Source organism: Lissotriton helveticus, chromosome 4_2, assembly GCF_964261635.1.
Source record: "Lissotriton helveticus chromosome 4_2, aLisHel1.1, whole genome shotgun sequence".
Lineage (NCBI taxonomy): Eukaryota > Metazoa > Chordata > Amphibia > Caudata > Salamandridae > Lissotriton > Lissotriton helveticus.
In genome coordinates this window covers 59,504,923-59,520,608 of record NC_136064.1, presented here as the reverse complement: position 1 = coordinate 59,520,608, position 15,686 = coordinate 59,504,923, and the positions used below count along the sequence as shown (strand labels likewise).

The following is a 15,686-nucleotide window of genomic DNA, read 5'->3' as shown; positions in this document are numbered from 1 at the left end:
CTATCCATCCATCTGGAGACTTTTTCTAGGCAAGGAGCTATGCCGGGTCCCGAATTGTCATATTTATTGAGGGAAACAACCAACTGAGTGTCGTTGGCATAGGTGACAATCTGAGCCCCAAATGGAGTAACTATTTCTGCCAAGGAACTCATATATATATGTTAAATAAAGTGGGGCTCTGTGCTGATCCCTGACGAACTCCACATGTAAGTGGCAGTTGTTTTGAAGAAATTTCATCATCAAAGACTGAGAAGAATCTGTTTTCCAAGAAGGACTGCAGCCATTTCAGGGCTATTCCAGTCACTCCTACATTCCTGAGTCTACTAATCAATAGATAGTGATTCACTGTGTTGAAGGCTGCGCTGAGGTCTAACAGAATAAGTGCTGTGCAGCCTCCACCATCAATGATTTTCCTAGTTTCCTCCACTATCGACAGAAGTGCGGCCTCTGTGCCCTGCAGTGATCTGAATCCTGTCTGTGAGGGATGGAGCTGGTTGTTCTTTAAATAAAGGAGAGATTCCCTTAAACTGGACAAAGAAATACTTAAGCTAAAAAGTCGAAAACAATACCAAGATTCATGTGTATAAAAAGAATTCTTACAGTTTATTGATAATGCAAACAATTAAAAAAGTGGACAGTAAAGAGACCACTCACCACTTATTAAAACAAGAAAATGACAATAAAAGATACACTTAAATTTCAATATTGACCAGCAAAATTGAAACAAAAAGACAAAAAAAAGTAAGACATTGGATTCGTACAATACTGGGTGTATATTCGTACTCGTATTTTTGACACCTAAATTATGTATTCTATAATGTAGTATATCAACAAAGATGTCCGAGTTGTGAATTATACTAAATGGTGGGTCGACGCGTTTCGGTGGTTTTCCACAATATTCTCCACCTTTGTCAAGACTACATATAATATCTGTCGTCGTGTAGGGGTCAATAAAATCACCCTTAGGGTTTGCTTTTTGGAAATTGATGGGTATCAATTGTGATCCAAATCCAAATGCGGTATATCAAAGAGATTTGCTAGCTTCATGCATCCATTTAATATCGTAAAGTCTGGCTAAGAGTAAAATCGTCCTGGTGTTGGGACATTAAACGTTGAATGTGGGCATTCCGAAATAATTAAGCCCCATAAAGCGTTCAGTCTTCTTTCCTTGAACTATTAAAACCCAGAGGCGCCTGTGTCATGTCCTTGCGGTATGAGCTTATGGTCCTCGATTCAAGCGCAGAGGACTGCCTACTTCTCTGGTTGTGTAAGGCCCGTTTGGTTAAAATGCCAGGGGTGCTTTCATCATGTTTGTACGATGAAAAGGGATATTTCCCTGATAAGAAGCGAGATACTGCCTTCTTCTCTGGTTTACCTGGTTGTTCTTTTCCAGGAATGCAGAGAGGACTGAGTTCACATGCTTCTCGGCTATTTTACTTTACCCGGTGGCAGAGATATAGGTCGATAATTTGGCCATTCTTCCAGGTCCAAACTAGGTTATTTTAACAGAGCTTTGACCATCGCCTATTTCCAAAGCGGGGGCACAGTTCCCCTCTGAAGAGAGGCATCGATCAAGTCCAGTATGACCGGAGAAATGGTCTCAACGATCTTATTTAGAATGGTTGGGGAGGCTGAATCTGTTGAAGGGCAAGATTTTAGGTGATTCAGAATCTTCTACAAGGAGATTCGGTCTAATGGGGGAAATTCCTCCAACAGGTCCTGTTCCTTTACTATGTCTATTGGTGGTTCCATCTGTTGGTCTATTACCTGAGGAAAGTACTTATAGACAGTTTGTATCTTGGCAGAAAAAAATTCTGCTTTCTAGTTACACTGAAGTTGGGCGTTGTCTAAAAGGGAATTTGCCGCCGATACGATTCTATCTTGGTAATAACAACCTTGAGCGGATTTTATTTCAGATTTGTAGAGTTTTATGGCTTCCCTGTATTTAGCTTTATTGGCGGTTGAGAAGTCCTTTCTCAATCTCCTTTCCATTATTTTACATGTTTGTTTGAGTTTCCAAGGTTTTCGTGAGTACCAGGGGTTTCTATTGGTTCCTGTTTTTATATGTGTCTCTTTTTTGGGAAGAACAATGTTGAGTGAGGACTCCAGCCATCTACTGAAATTGTCATTTGCAATAATAGGATTTGGGTGGGATATTGGTCTGGTGTTCTGCAAATTTGTCACCCATAATTCCAGTGGAAGTTTTGACCAAATGCGGATCGGCTTTTTAGTCGCTGGGGTACTAGTATCCTGCACAGCCCAGGTAAAATGGAGTAAAAAGTGGTCAGACCATGACAGTGGAATGGGTTTAGAGACCAAACGATTTTGAATGTTAGAGAATATATACTGTCCAGCAAGGGGTTTTCAGAGTGGGTTGGGCCAACTACTTTTTGATTGAGCTAAATGGCTGCTAACCCTTCAGCCAGTTCTGACATCATAGAAAATTGTGTATTGTCAAAATGCATATTAAAATCTCCCAATAATTTAAAATTGGGAAGGGAGCTGGTGAGGTTGGCTATAATGTCTGGCATAGTCTGACAGAATTGGCCAAGAGGGCCTGGAGGACGATGTATTAAAATACCTGAAAAGGTACAAACATCGGATAACCTGATCGAAAAAGAAATACTTTTGCAGTCGGGTATGAGATTTGTGGTAGTATGGCCCTTAAATTCACTTTTGTGAATAATGGCAATACCCCCTCCTCGACCAGCGTCTCGATCAACCCTATGAATTACATGGTTGGATTGGAGCACCTGTACAATAGCGTAATCTGTCTCTTTGTTCAACCATGTTTCCGTTAGGAATAGTATATCTGGTTTCTCATCTTCTAACATGAGATGGATTTCTAATGCGTGCTTAGGGAGGGAGAGACAGACCTTTCGCAAAAAACTGAAAACGCACCTATTCCCGAAATAACTGTTCCTCCTCCCTCCCTCTCCGTACAGGATAAACAATCTCCTTACAGCGCGGGGATGCCCTTGGGTCACCAGGCACTATACAAATCGCTAAAATAAATAAAATAAATAAATAAGTAAAAACATTGAAAGCTCCTTTTTAACAAGTAGGATATCAGGGCTTCGAGAGGAGGGGCAGAGTTTAAAACCACAGCAAGGACATTGTGTGGTATTGTTATCAGGTAACATGGAGTGCATACACTTACTTCTAGGCACTTCTCTGTAAAGCTTTAACTGCTTGGTGGTTTAGTAGTACCTTCCATTATTTAAACCGGCAGGATTCCTGGCAATAGGTCCCGGTCGGGCACAGACTGGCGCAGACGGGCTTGCCATTGGCGAGCCATCGGCGCGCCCGCTGCGCTGTCCTGCCATCGGCTCCTAATGAGGCCGACTGTGTGTGTGTGCTGACCTGACTAACAAATTGTCTTCCCCCAGAGCATTGAACACAGCTCCTTGTGCAAATATACAGTCAATATTCAGGTAAGAACAGTTAAAAAACTTAAAAAATTAAGCGGTCACCAGCAACAACCTTATACTTAATCTACTGGGTATTTGGTATATGCGCTACTGCGCGGCTGCGTCATCGGCTCCTAAAGAGGCCGACTGTGCGTGTCGGCGTCACGGAGCTAGAGCACGAGCTGGAGCCAGAGCTAGAGCTCTGACCTGACTAACAAATTCCTTCCCCCCAGTGCATTGAACACAGCTCCTTGTGCAAATATGCAGTCAATATTCAGGTAAGAACAGTTAAAACTGTTTGCGTCACTGGCTCCTAACTAGGCCGACTGTGCGTGTGGGCTTCACGGAGCTAGAGAGTGAGCTGGAGCTAGAGCGCTGACCTGACTAACAAATTGCCTCCCCCCCAGAGCATTGAACACAGCTCCTTGTGCAAATATGCAGTCAATATTCAGGTAGAACAGTTAAAACAGTTTAAAAACAAAGCGGTCAACAGCAACAACCTTATACTTGATCTACTCGGTATTTGGTATATGCGCGGAAGATTGTCCACATGTTTAAGGGGATAAAAGGCGAAATGGCTTTTTAGGATGATGTGCTCGTATATGCACAAGATCGTGCAGCACTTGACTGTATCTTAGAGAAAGTACTAACAATGATACAAGATGAAGGAATTTTACTGAAAAGAGAGCAATTCAGAAATTCAGTTTCCTCAAGGGCAGGGGTGGATTTATAAATTCAGTTTCCTCAAGGGCGGGGATGAATATATAAATCATGTTATATCTGAAAACAGCATTGAGCTCTGAGTGGTGGAATCAATACAAGAGGCTTGACTTCCAAAAGATAATACTGGACTGAAGTCTTGTTCTTTGTGAATTTTATGTTTCGTTCATACCGAACTATGCTTGTCACTCATGTATCTGCTTAATATGGTAGCCAATGTGTGTTTGATTGAGTAAAAGAAAACTTGCTCACCAGTAAGGGTCCGAGCGTATTTGACTCTTCCGTCCCATGAGTTGTAACAGTGGATGCCAGTGCTGTTGGCCTGGGAGTGCTTTTTTTTTTAACAAAAGAGAGTTAAGGAGGAACTCATAATAGGATTTGTTTCACAGGTACTAAGAGAGTCTGTGATAAAAAGATATTTATTAGCATACAAGTGTGCTATAGCTAATTTGGCCAAAAGCAGGAATCCAGTATTTGTAGTAATGTAGTTCTTAAGCCCAACCCATTTATAGTTAATGGTTCAACATTTGTGATAAATATAACTACACATATTGCTTGGAAATTGAGCAGGAGAGTTGAAAACCTTTATATTTACTTCCATGATGATGTATAAACGAGATATAATTTAGGAAACCTAGGGCTAGATGTAGGTAAATAGGTTTTACCGATTCTAAAATACCGAATTTTACCGATTCGGTATTTTAGAATTGGTCAATCCTATCTAGGTAATTAATCGGTAAAAAATACCGAATCGTTAAGATTCGGTATTAACCGAATCGGTAATTACCGATTCGGTATTTGGCATTCATTCTTATGGGCCTGGAGGCACATAGGAATGAATGTCAATTACCGAATCAGTAATTCCTGATTCGGTAAATACCGAAAAATTCAAGGGTGGCAGGGTGTCATTTTGACACCCTGTTGCACCCCTGATTAGTGCTGGTGTGCACATGTGGCATACATACATGCCCTAAGGGCATGTATGTCTGTCACATGGCACAAGTGTAAATGCACATTTATGCATTTACATAGGAATTCCTTATTTACCACCAACTAATAGTTGGTGGTAAATAACGAATTCTTAAAGCCTAACAGTGCTTCCTACATCTCATTTACTGATTCGGTAAATACCGAATCGGTAAATGTTGATTCAGTAAATACCGAATCGGTAAATACCGATTCGTTATTTACCGAATCGGTAAAATAGCCTCCTACATAGGAAAAGGCTTTTACCGGTCGGTAACGGACGATTTCGGCTGTTACCGCCCGGTAAAAGCCTACCTACATCTGGCCCCTAGTTCTTGTGTATATCAGTCCTGATTGTCCAAAATAAATCAGAAACCTGCACCCACATGTTTTCAACCTTGTGTGTGAGCAAATCTCAGACATTTTCAAATTCACTAACGTTTTGGTGATGGAGCACCGCTGGTCCGGATAGGGAAGAGATGGGGCGGGGGTCTCCCCGCCACTGCTTAGGAAGGAGGGAGGGGGGCGGGAGAGGCAGGGGGGTGCTGAAGGTGTGGGGTTAAAGTGTTGTTAAAAAGAGATCCAATTATGCAATTAATTGAGAGATCCGAATCTGTGATTACTGTTACATGCACAAATGGTAGATACATAAAATGTTATTATCTCATGCAGCGGGCACAATCGCTATGTTGATTGCTAAACTAGCCAGAAAAGTGTTGGTGTTCAGTTCAGAATGTACACTAGCAGTATAGTGCAGACATAAAGCTTCAATAATTTAGTTTCCATTCTTTACAAGTGTATAACTAATGGTCTAGCAATATTCAGCTTTGGTTATAATCTGGGAGTAAGAAAGATAAGACGATAGTGAATAATAATCTGAAGGTAGTCTTTGTTCAAAGTTAACGGCCTTAATAACAAAAGGAAAATGCGGGCTATTGAAGTTTGGATCAAAACAGAAAGCCCATCAGTGATCCTAATCCTGGAAAATCATATTTCGGCAGGAAAATTTGCGGAATTCTCTGTGTTTAAAACCTGGGAAGTATACAGGGGCTCCTGAGGCACCACGATCTTTATGGGGAAAAGGCTAGATGTTAAAGTGGTTCATTTTTCCAGCGATAAAAATGGAATGTGGTGCTGGGAGAGCTGCCTGGTGGGGTTAACATGCCTTAAGTTTGTTAGTGTCTATGCGCCAGTCGAAGAAAATGCCATGCCCTATGTGGAGGTATTCCAATCTTTATTACAAAGTCCTGGTGAAGTAATTATTGGGGTGGACTATAACTTTTTGCAAAAATTGACTCTTCAGCTTATTAAAAAGGCTGTTGAAACGAAAAATCTTTAGTTATCCATAAATATCTTAAAATCCTACGTGTCAGGAGGCGCTGAATCTGTCTCACTGTGCCCGGAGGTGTGAGCGGGTGTGCCCAGGACAAGCCCGTCAAAGTCCGAAGGAGGCTGGGCTACCCCTTTGACCATTGTTTCGCCGTTGTGCAAGCAAGTATATTCATTGATTACCCGCCTAAGGATTAAGGTACTGTTTATTTCCATCTGACAGTGGTAATTTTGCTACTATATTATCCATTCGGGACTTTGCATTTGAAACATCTCTGTGTGCCTTTTTCAAGTCCCAGAATAGAAAAGCAAAAGGATAAGGAAGATGGTGCGCAGGCTATAAAGCAAAAGCTGGCGAAGAAGAGTAAAAAAGCTGTGACCAGTACTGAGGGGTATAAAGAAGGGGGCGGGGGGCTACTTGACCGCATTGACAGTATTTTTTTCGAATGTGAACGTAACCTCGTATCTCATACATCTTGCACCCAGCACACAGCACGCAGCCCATATACAGTATCTTTAATGGCCATAACATGGGACCTTTCAATAGTGAGAAAGATGGGAAAGCACAGACAGTTGTTTATAGTTCTAATTCGGACATAGTTGAAAATATAGCCATAGAGGGGGTAGGGACTGTAGATGACCTTTCCATCTTTCAGTGTAGTAACAGTTACGCTCCATTCCAAGATAGTGTGGCAGGGTATGCTCAGACGTGAGTCCCTTGCTCATTTTGCCACTGTATTCAAGCAAGCCGGGCTGAAGACGGCTGTAATGCAAGAAACCGGTCCTCGGAAGCTTGTTAGCTTGTTTCTGGTCTACGGAAGGCATGGCTTGGCAGTTCGGGCTGGACTGTTCCTATGAGGCACATGGTCAGACTGATTTGCATATAGCCATGTCTGAACTGGGGTGGCAGAGTGGGCTAAAGAACGGTGATGGATCAAACCCAGATCTTTTGACTGGGTGTGAGTGTTTGATTGGTTCAGATGCTCCGTCCATCACCACCCCCTTTTGTACCACTCCAAGATACGGCAGAAACTCTTGATAAGTCATTTGAAAATAGTAGCGAGCCAACCAAAGAGGGGCTCAAGATCAAAAGACGAATAAAAAGCAAGGCAAATTTAACAACTAGTCCCACCCCCCATAGAAGGGGGGAAAAGGACCATTGCAGACAAACCATAGATACACAGACAAAAAACACGCTAGTAGCGATCCCCCTGTGCCGAGCTCACTATTAGCGCAGTTACTGAATCTGACTAAAGAAATAAAAGCACTTAAGGTAATTGTGGATCATCTTTCCGAATCCTTCAATAGGGTGCCTTAGGAAGTTCAAATACTAAAAGATACATCAGGATGTGAACCGCTTATCATGGCATATGACTCTGGAGGGCAGCACAACACACAACCACTGGCAGAGGGTCCCTTGGTCATTACTAATGTTGCAGGTGGTGATAGCGCCAGCTGCACAAATCCAGGAAGGGCTAAAGGAGCCCATAGCGTTCTGAATGGGATGGGGGGGGTGGACAAACCAAATAGGATGGTGCACCTAAATCCTCTAGTTTCAAAACTGGCAACGGTCCCATCAACAAGCACCTCTTTTCCTCGAGCCGATGCAACCCAGATGTTCTGCATCATCTCGTGCGTGAATTCACGCCCAAAGAGATATCTCAGAATTAAGTTCTCATCATGGATTGAGGATCTACAGAATCTCAATTTCTCTCTGCTGCTTTTAAAAATACACATTGGAACACTCTCCCCTTGGCCATTGGCCATTGTGGGGAGGGTCTCCTTGATCAAGATGTCTATTCTTCCTATTCTTCCGCTGTTTAAATTCTTATTTTTGGCTATCCCATGTGTTTTAACTGCATCCTTTTTTAGGGTTTATCAACCAACAAACAATACTGCAATTAAATATACAACTTGACAATGGTACGACTACTAGGAGCTCAGTGCGATTAATATACAGGTTTGAACAAACAAAAAAGTAAGGAAAAGAAGAGAAAACGAAAAACAAACCCCTTCCCATCCTTGTTCACTGTAGTGACCATAGATCCAGTGCTCAGACATGCGTCGCTTCGCGTTGGTCCACTGAGCTATTGGTTTCTGGTAAACGTAATAGGCAAAGGTAGTTGGGACATGTGAATTCACGGAACTCCTGAGTGAGCAGTGTTAGGAAAGGCTGTCAGAGATTTCTAAATGCCGAGCCCCTTCCTGCCAGTTTTAGGGTCTGCATCCTTTTTTAACAGGTAGAGTCCATTTTCATATTTTTTTGCTGCGAAGAAAAAAAATCACCCGGGATTGTATTAAGCACTTTATTTTCTGGAGAAAGGTGGGTTGGCGCCCCCCAATCTAAGAGATATTTGCATATTTTGCACAGTACATGTCCAGGTTTAAAGCAAAACCCCACATTGGAATATTTTTCAATTTTTTTATGCAGCTGATTTGTACAGAATATCAGATAGATAATGTGATAAAAATTGTAAAATCACCCAAAAAAGTCCGATATAAGGTTATGCAGTGGTTATTTCGGAAATACAGGTATTCTTTTAGAAAATATGCTATTCCTTATATTGACACCACAACACCCTGTCAGAACTTGCTATGGAATCCGGGACTAAATTACCACCGCAAATAGTCCAAAAGTGGGAAAAAGTAGGGTTTAGGAAAATATCAGACTTTCTACTGACAGAAAGATGGCTTACCATTTCAGAAATACATAAGGTAATTCAAATAGATTTTCTCCTTCTTGGCTCTTATAGAATGCTGTATAAAGTTTTTAGGATTTTGGGCCAGATAAATTCTAGTAAAAATACGGTATTCACATTACTTAAAATTGACAAAGATAAACATTCTAGTGAATGGAATAGATTTCTGGCTTCTTTAAAAAGTCCAGATCTTACTCAGAAGGCAAGTGAAAAAAGGGGAAAACACGAAGGGCCCGATTCACAGAATGAACTTAAGACTCAATCCTAAACTTACTACTATTTTGGTATTCACAGAATGCACTTATTACATTTGGCATTCACAGAATGAACTTACTACTTTTGGTATTCACAGAAGTTAGGATTTTGTCTTAAGTCTGTCTTAAGTCTGTCTTAAGTCTGTCTTAAGACAAAATCCTAACTTCTGTGAATACCAAAAGTAGTAAGTTCATTCTGTGAATGCCAAATGTAATAAGTGCATTCTGTGAATACCAAAATAGTAGTAAGTTTAGGATTGAGTCTTAAATTCATTCTGTGAATCGGGCCCAAAGTTCTGGAAGTACCAGCTAGGGTGTGGGAGGAAGTGAACAAATTTAACTTTAGCATGCTAAGAGGAGCCAATTGACGGCGGATGTTATTTTTTAGTAAATGGCTATTATACAGAACCTCACAATTTATATCACAAGTTAACCCTAACCTGCCGAGTTACTGTTTTTGTTGGCTCATGGGCCTGCACCCAACTGGGTTAATATCATCGAACAATGACCTCTTATTCAGAGGTTCTGGAATTAAGTATTCCTATATCTGGAGACCAAATTCCAAATTAGACTGGTATCTAGCACCTGGTTGAACATCTTGGGATACGATCCAACAATCTGCCTAACCATCAGATGGGCAAAATTTGTCGATGTCATAATGCCGATTGATAGAGCCCTCCTGCTCCAAAAATGGTGCACACAACAGGTTCCAACAAGAGGGCACTGGGTGCTAAAAATTAAGCAAGTCAGAAATAGCGAATACAGCTATATGCAATGCACAATGGGGGGACTAAGAAGTTTGATAACTTATGGGGGTGGGTTTTTGAGTACAAATAAGGGGCTTGACTGCCATATTGCTATTTTGCACATTTTAGCTCTGGATGCACTTTACGTACTCGGCACTGTCTATCTTAGGAGGTTCCTAGAATTATATATTTCATGTCTCTTTTTGTCGCGTGGAATTTTTTTGGCTAGTAGCATTTTTCTGCCCAACCTGGTATTTATCGTGTATGGTGTATTAATCGATGATCAGTGCATGAATAATATTTATGAATAGTACCCAACTGATGTATTGATATGTATATTTTGGATCTCAATAAAAACAACAGTCTAGATAAGACCTGAAAACCTGTGGCAAACAAAGGTTTCCAGGCGTACTCTGAAAAGGCATTTGTCATTACATTTCTGCATAAAAAAAGTGTCTGTGGAGAAACACTTCCCCCTAGGCACCTATGATCCTTGGGGCATGTTCCTTTTCACTGCCCATCCTGGATAAAGGTTCATACTTGTATGAGATAGGAGTAAATCTCCAAACTTGTCCATGTTAGGTAGCGGTCAGAGGAGATTTCATGAATAGCAACAAATGTGTAGGTTCAAGGTAGTCACAAATGTAAGAGGCATTCCTGGTCTGTACTGCCCTTCCACACATTCTTGCTCATAGATTTCGTTACATGAAAATAATAGCATACTGTAGAGCTGTGTGAGTCAGAAATGACAAAACCCTTTTGGCTCTTGATGGACTCCGTAGACCTGTGATGTAAGTGTGAGGGTGTCGGGAAGTGAATGGAAGTTTAGAATGTTAATGTTTATGTTTACACACTGATGAATAACGATGTGTAAAACTACCCTCTGTGTGTGGCATAGTCATTGGCGAATGGTTAGGCAGGGGAGGATGCTGCATCTGGCAACGAGATAGGGGATAACTAACCTGAAGTCCAACAGTGCTCTCTCAGAGAGTTTGTCGTGGTGCAGCAGACTGCTCGTCCATGTCAAGTGTGCCTCAGTTGTAGTGCAGAATTGGCATAGGCATATGTAGAGTCTTCAGCACAACTCCAGCCTTTATAGAGCATTTGAAGACAAAGAAAGTGTCTACATCTCATTGGCCGAGAACTGAATGAGTAGGCTTTGAACAGAGGTACTGTGTGCTATGTGTGCCTACTATGCAACTTAATGATATACATCGACTACGGCAATGTGCTGCTCTTAGGCACTACGGAAAAAAACCTAAGACGAATGCAAGTCCTCCAGAATACTGCTGCTCGGTTAGTGTTGAGACTCCCCAAAAGAGCAGCATCCAGTCCAGCCCTGGCGTCACTACACTGGCTCCCAGTCAGAAAGAGAGTGCTGTATAAAGCACTCCTAATCTGCCACAGGATTGTTTGGCATAAAGCACCGTCCTATCTCTCTGACTTGGTTCAGATCTATGAACCTACTAGAGCATTACGCTCAGTCGGAGTAGGGCTACTAAAAATTCCCCGTGTCAAAAAAGCAAAAATGGGTGGACGCTCCTTCAGACGGCTGGCAACCAGCAACCGGAACAAACTCCCGGTCAGCTTAAGGCTAGAAGGATCTGAAATGCAGTTCAGGAAACTCCTTAAGACCCACCTGTATAATAACTAATCCTTCTGGCTAGCCCGCTTTCTGCATCTTTCTCTCTCCGTAGCGCGGGGACACGCCGAGATGGCGTCACCAGGCGCTTTATAAATCCCCTTTATTATTATTATTATCGTACGGAGTGATAACATGGAAGACGGATACAACCAGTCTTTTTAAAGAGTAGCATATAGCAACAGCTAAGCATGAGTTAAAGATGCAATCAAATGTGCTGCGAAGCAGAGATCAGCCAGGTGTCAAACAGTATGAAGAGATGCCTAAACGCAAATCCATTTAAACACAAAACAATTGTTTACTTACCAGAGCTGAGTAAGGACAGTCATCATACCACCACACTGGGTGGAGTGGCCACAGAGGAAGAGCCGGGGTTGCGTTTACGAAGCTGTCCATATTTGTAGCGGTGCACCACTAAGAATGTAGGGTGGGGCTCAGAACAACTCAGCAAGTCAGTGAAGATTTAAAGCCGAGAGAGGTGCTTAGTATCATGAAAGTATTCAGAGGCCACGCTTTCTGTCATTATCAAAGACGATCCTGAGGCCGGCATGTCGCAAGGCCTCAGAGATAGTTTACATAAACAAGATTACCAAGTAGCTTCAGAAAGAACCTTACTTTCTACATCAGGAAGATTTACCAATGGTTACGATGTCGTCACCTTCTTGAAACCACCATCACTATTCGATACCGCCAAAAGCAAAATACTGGTGACAGATGACCTGCTTGGATAGAGACATTTGAAGATTTCATTGATGCAATAGAAGAAGCTGATAACAAAATGATGATCAAATATCTTAAGAACCTTGCTAGTGAAGATGTAAAAGAAGTCATAAAGAAAATGCCACAAGCTGATAAAAATTACATACAGTCTAATCAAAATAAAAGCAGCCTTGAATCTCAAGTTCAACCCAGTGACAAAGATAGATTGCAAAAGGTAGTTTCTCAGTTAAGAATGACAAAAAAGTGAGTGAAACCATCGATGAATTTGTTGAGTGACTGGATATCCTCATCAAACACAGTAAGCTCATTGCATTTAATGATGAGGAAGCTATACTTCTCAGAGTTATTGATGGATGCCTGTCAGATTCCTTTCGATGACGAATGCTGGATGACACTCTTAACGTGTAGCGAGTTCTCATGGCTGCCAGGGCTGAAGGGTGTGCTGATTGACATGCAGCTGACATGGAGGCCAGAGGTGCCCAAAGTGAGGCAGTCAGGAACATGAAAAGTAAGCCAAAACACTAGGTAGAGGGACATATAGTGATGTTGTCCCCACCAAAAAACAAGTTGTGCGACACGGTTAGGTTGTTGTTTCTACATAAAGGCCATTGTTGCCCCATTGCACAAATTTGCGATGGCTGTGGGAAGGCGAACCATTTTGTGATGGTTTGCAAAGCAACAGAAAAGTTAAGTGTGTCGCAGTGCGAAGACAATATGGTTGCCCGTATTCTCCACAACCGACTTTCGACACACGCCCACAAGGCCAAGTGACAACACCCTGTGAGGCAAATTGACACCTAACGAAGTTGATCGTTATCTAAATCATAGTTGAAAAGTTCTTGAGTATCAATATCAAGTGAAGATGAAGATTATGTGTGTACCAATACAACAAAGGGGCAGCCTGAAAAGGCAAATAAAGGGCAGGCAGGCAGCGGAATCAAGGACACTTCAACATAAAGAATAAGCTGCCCGAACAGATACACAATGGCTCTGAATAGAGTCCCAATTTTAGATCATCAGTCTTGAGCCCAACCAACCAACAATAGTTAATACATCCGAAGCAAGTAGGTAGACACAAAAAACTTCATGTTTATTTGGCTTTCACATAAATGTAGACATTAAATTAGAACACAATTACATTAACATAATAAATAGTCAGTGGATTCAATCCAAATCCCACACATCCCTTCATTCAATCCTATCCAATTCACACATGTTCACACATTCATTCATCCAAATCATATCAAATTGCAATTGCCAGTTGTTAAATATGAATCCGGTCCCGTGGAGTCTCAAAGGAGCATAGAGACTCAGATAGCAAGGTTGCGGGACAATCTTGAAGCGTCAACACGCGTTTCGGTGTATGGCCAGATCTTGGGCCACACCTTCCTCAGGGCACAAAGCAGTCGGGAGAGAGGAGAATTTTTTTGAGAGACAACAGCACAATCTGTAATTAAGAATTCAAAAATGTATAAGTCCTCTTCATGTTCATCATTTTCTCCTTTAAAAGATCAATTTAATAATCAATACATAATTCATGTTTATCAAATGTATCTGGTCATAGGTAACGGGCTCAAGACTGGAATATAAAAGCAATATTTCATAGAAAATTTCAAAGAACGAGGGAACCTGGGATCTAGACGCTCCAATGACAACAACATAGTATAAGAGAGACAAATATGAATCATACACGACTTACAGAACTAGTTTGTACACAAAAGATGTGAAAAAACATCACATTGTCACAAATTTGGGAAACCCCACCCCCAATCCCCAATGAATCATGGTCCCACTTCCATACTCCCTCGCAAGATAAGTTAAAGAGTTACTCTTTTTTCTTTTTTAATAATAAGCAAAGGGAGAAAAAAGACAACCTTATTTCAAAAAAGAAGTGTGTAATGTTGATGTTCACAGCAGCGAAACGTGCACATGTGGGACTGATAGCATGTGAAGGAAAACATACATCAAAGATGAGTGGACATGAAAAAGCACCAACATCATTCAAACATTGTTCGAAGACTACCCTTATTATAAACAGGTGTTCCAAACCTTTCATTATCAACAGAGGTGCTTCAAAACATTATGCCTGAGGAAAAATACAATGAACTATGTTTATTGCCCTGACTTACGCCATCGTAAACTAAAGTGTTCACATGGGCTGCATTAAAGCCCTTAAAAAGTCAAGGTTCTTTTGTAGCCAAGCTGAAACACAAGAAAGCAAAAGTACAAGCCCCTATTCATGTACTTCAAGTTACGGCGCCCACGGCGTGTTTACTTAGTTTCAGCACAGCTGTTGATATGGGACTGATATCCGTGAACTATAACGTGAATGCTCATCACAAAATAGTATGTCAGTTCCCTTCATTGTTTCATGGGTTAAGAAAACTCAAGACCATGAAAGTTCAATTAAACATTAATGAGGACATCCGTCCTATTACTCAATGAGACAGATAGATTGCATTTCATTTGCAAGAAGCAGTTCAAAAATAACTTGAATCATTACTTAAACTTAATATCCTTGAGTAGTCTGATGCCATGGGTTTCTCCCACAGAGGCAGTACCCAAAAGTGACAGTGAAGGAGCTGTACACTTCTGCGGCAGGCTAACAAGGCAATTGAAAGAGAGAGACATCCAGGGGGGGAATGGCTAGCCAGCCATCATGGCGGACGTGATCTGTTAGTGCTTCATCCTTAGACCCCTATTTCTCCTGATAATTCTCCTCCCGAGGTGTGTCCCACATCCACGCTGTGTGGAGACGGTGTGAGGACGTGGCGGGGAGCTCGTGGGGCTCGGCAGTCCCCAGGTCGGAGCTGTGGCAGCGGGGCCCATGCACAGACAGAGGCAATGCGGCCCTGGCGGAGGAAGTCACGAAAGGTGCCCTGGGATCAGGCGACCGTTGGTGAGGCCTGCGCAGCTGCTGGAGTGCTGCTGAGGGCGCCGGACATTGCTTTGGGCCCGTGCGCCCCTGCGAGTTAGACCGAGTGGTGCCCCCCGGAGGATCGATAGGCCCCGCGGTCCTGCGTTGCTGGCAGCCACCGCTGGGCGAAGAGACGGGGTGCGACCCTAAGCAAGAGGCGGTTGGTGGGCGGCATCTGAGCGCCTCGGACGAGCCTGGGCCTGTAAACTGGGCGGGCTGACACGTTTGCTGTGGAGGAGCCCTGAAGATAGATGCCGAAGTGCGGGACCGTGCAAGCGGTGAG

The 15,686-nt window shown here is 42.3% G+C and overlaps 1 long non-coding RNA gene across 2 annotated transcripts in view; it reads right to left on the bottom strand.

Moving 5' to 3' along the window:
• Positions 1-13,555: 13,555 nt before the first annotated feature.
• Positions 13,556-15,686, bottom strand: part of LOC144752039 (uncharacterized) — a 54,417-nt gene continuing 52,286 nt past the window's right edge. For both annotated transcript variants that reach the window (XR_013594013.1, XR_013594012.1), the window contains one exon: positions 13,556-13,933. This is a non-coding gene — a long non-coding RNA (uncharacterized LOC144752039). The remainder of the gene's footprint in view (positions 13,934-15,686) is intronic.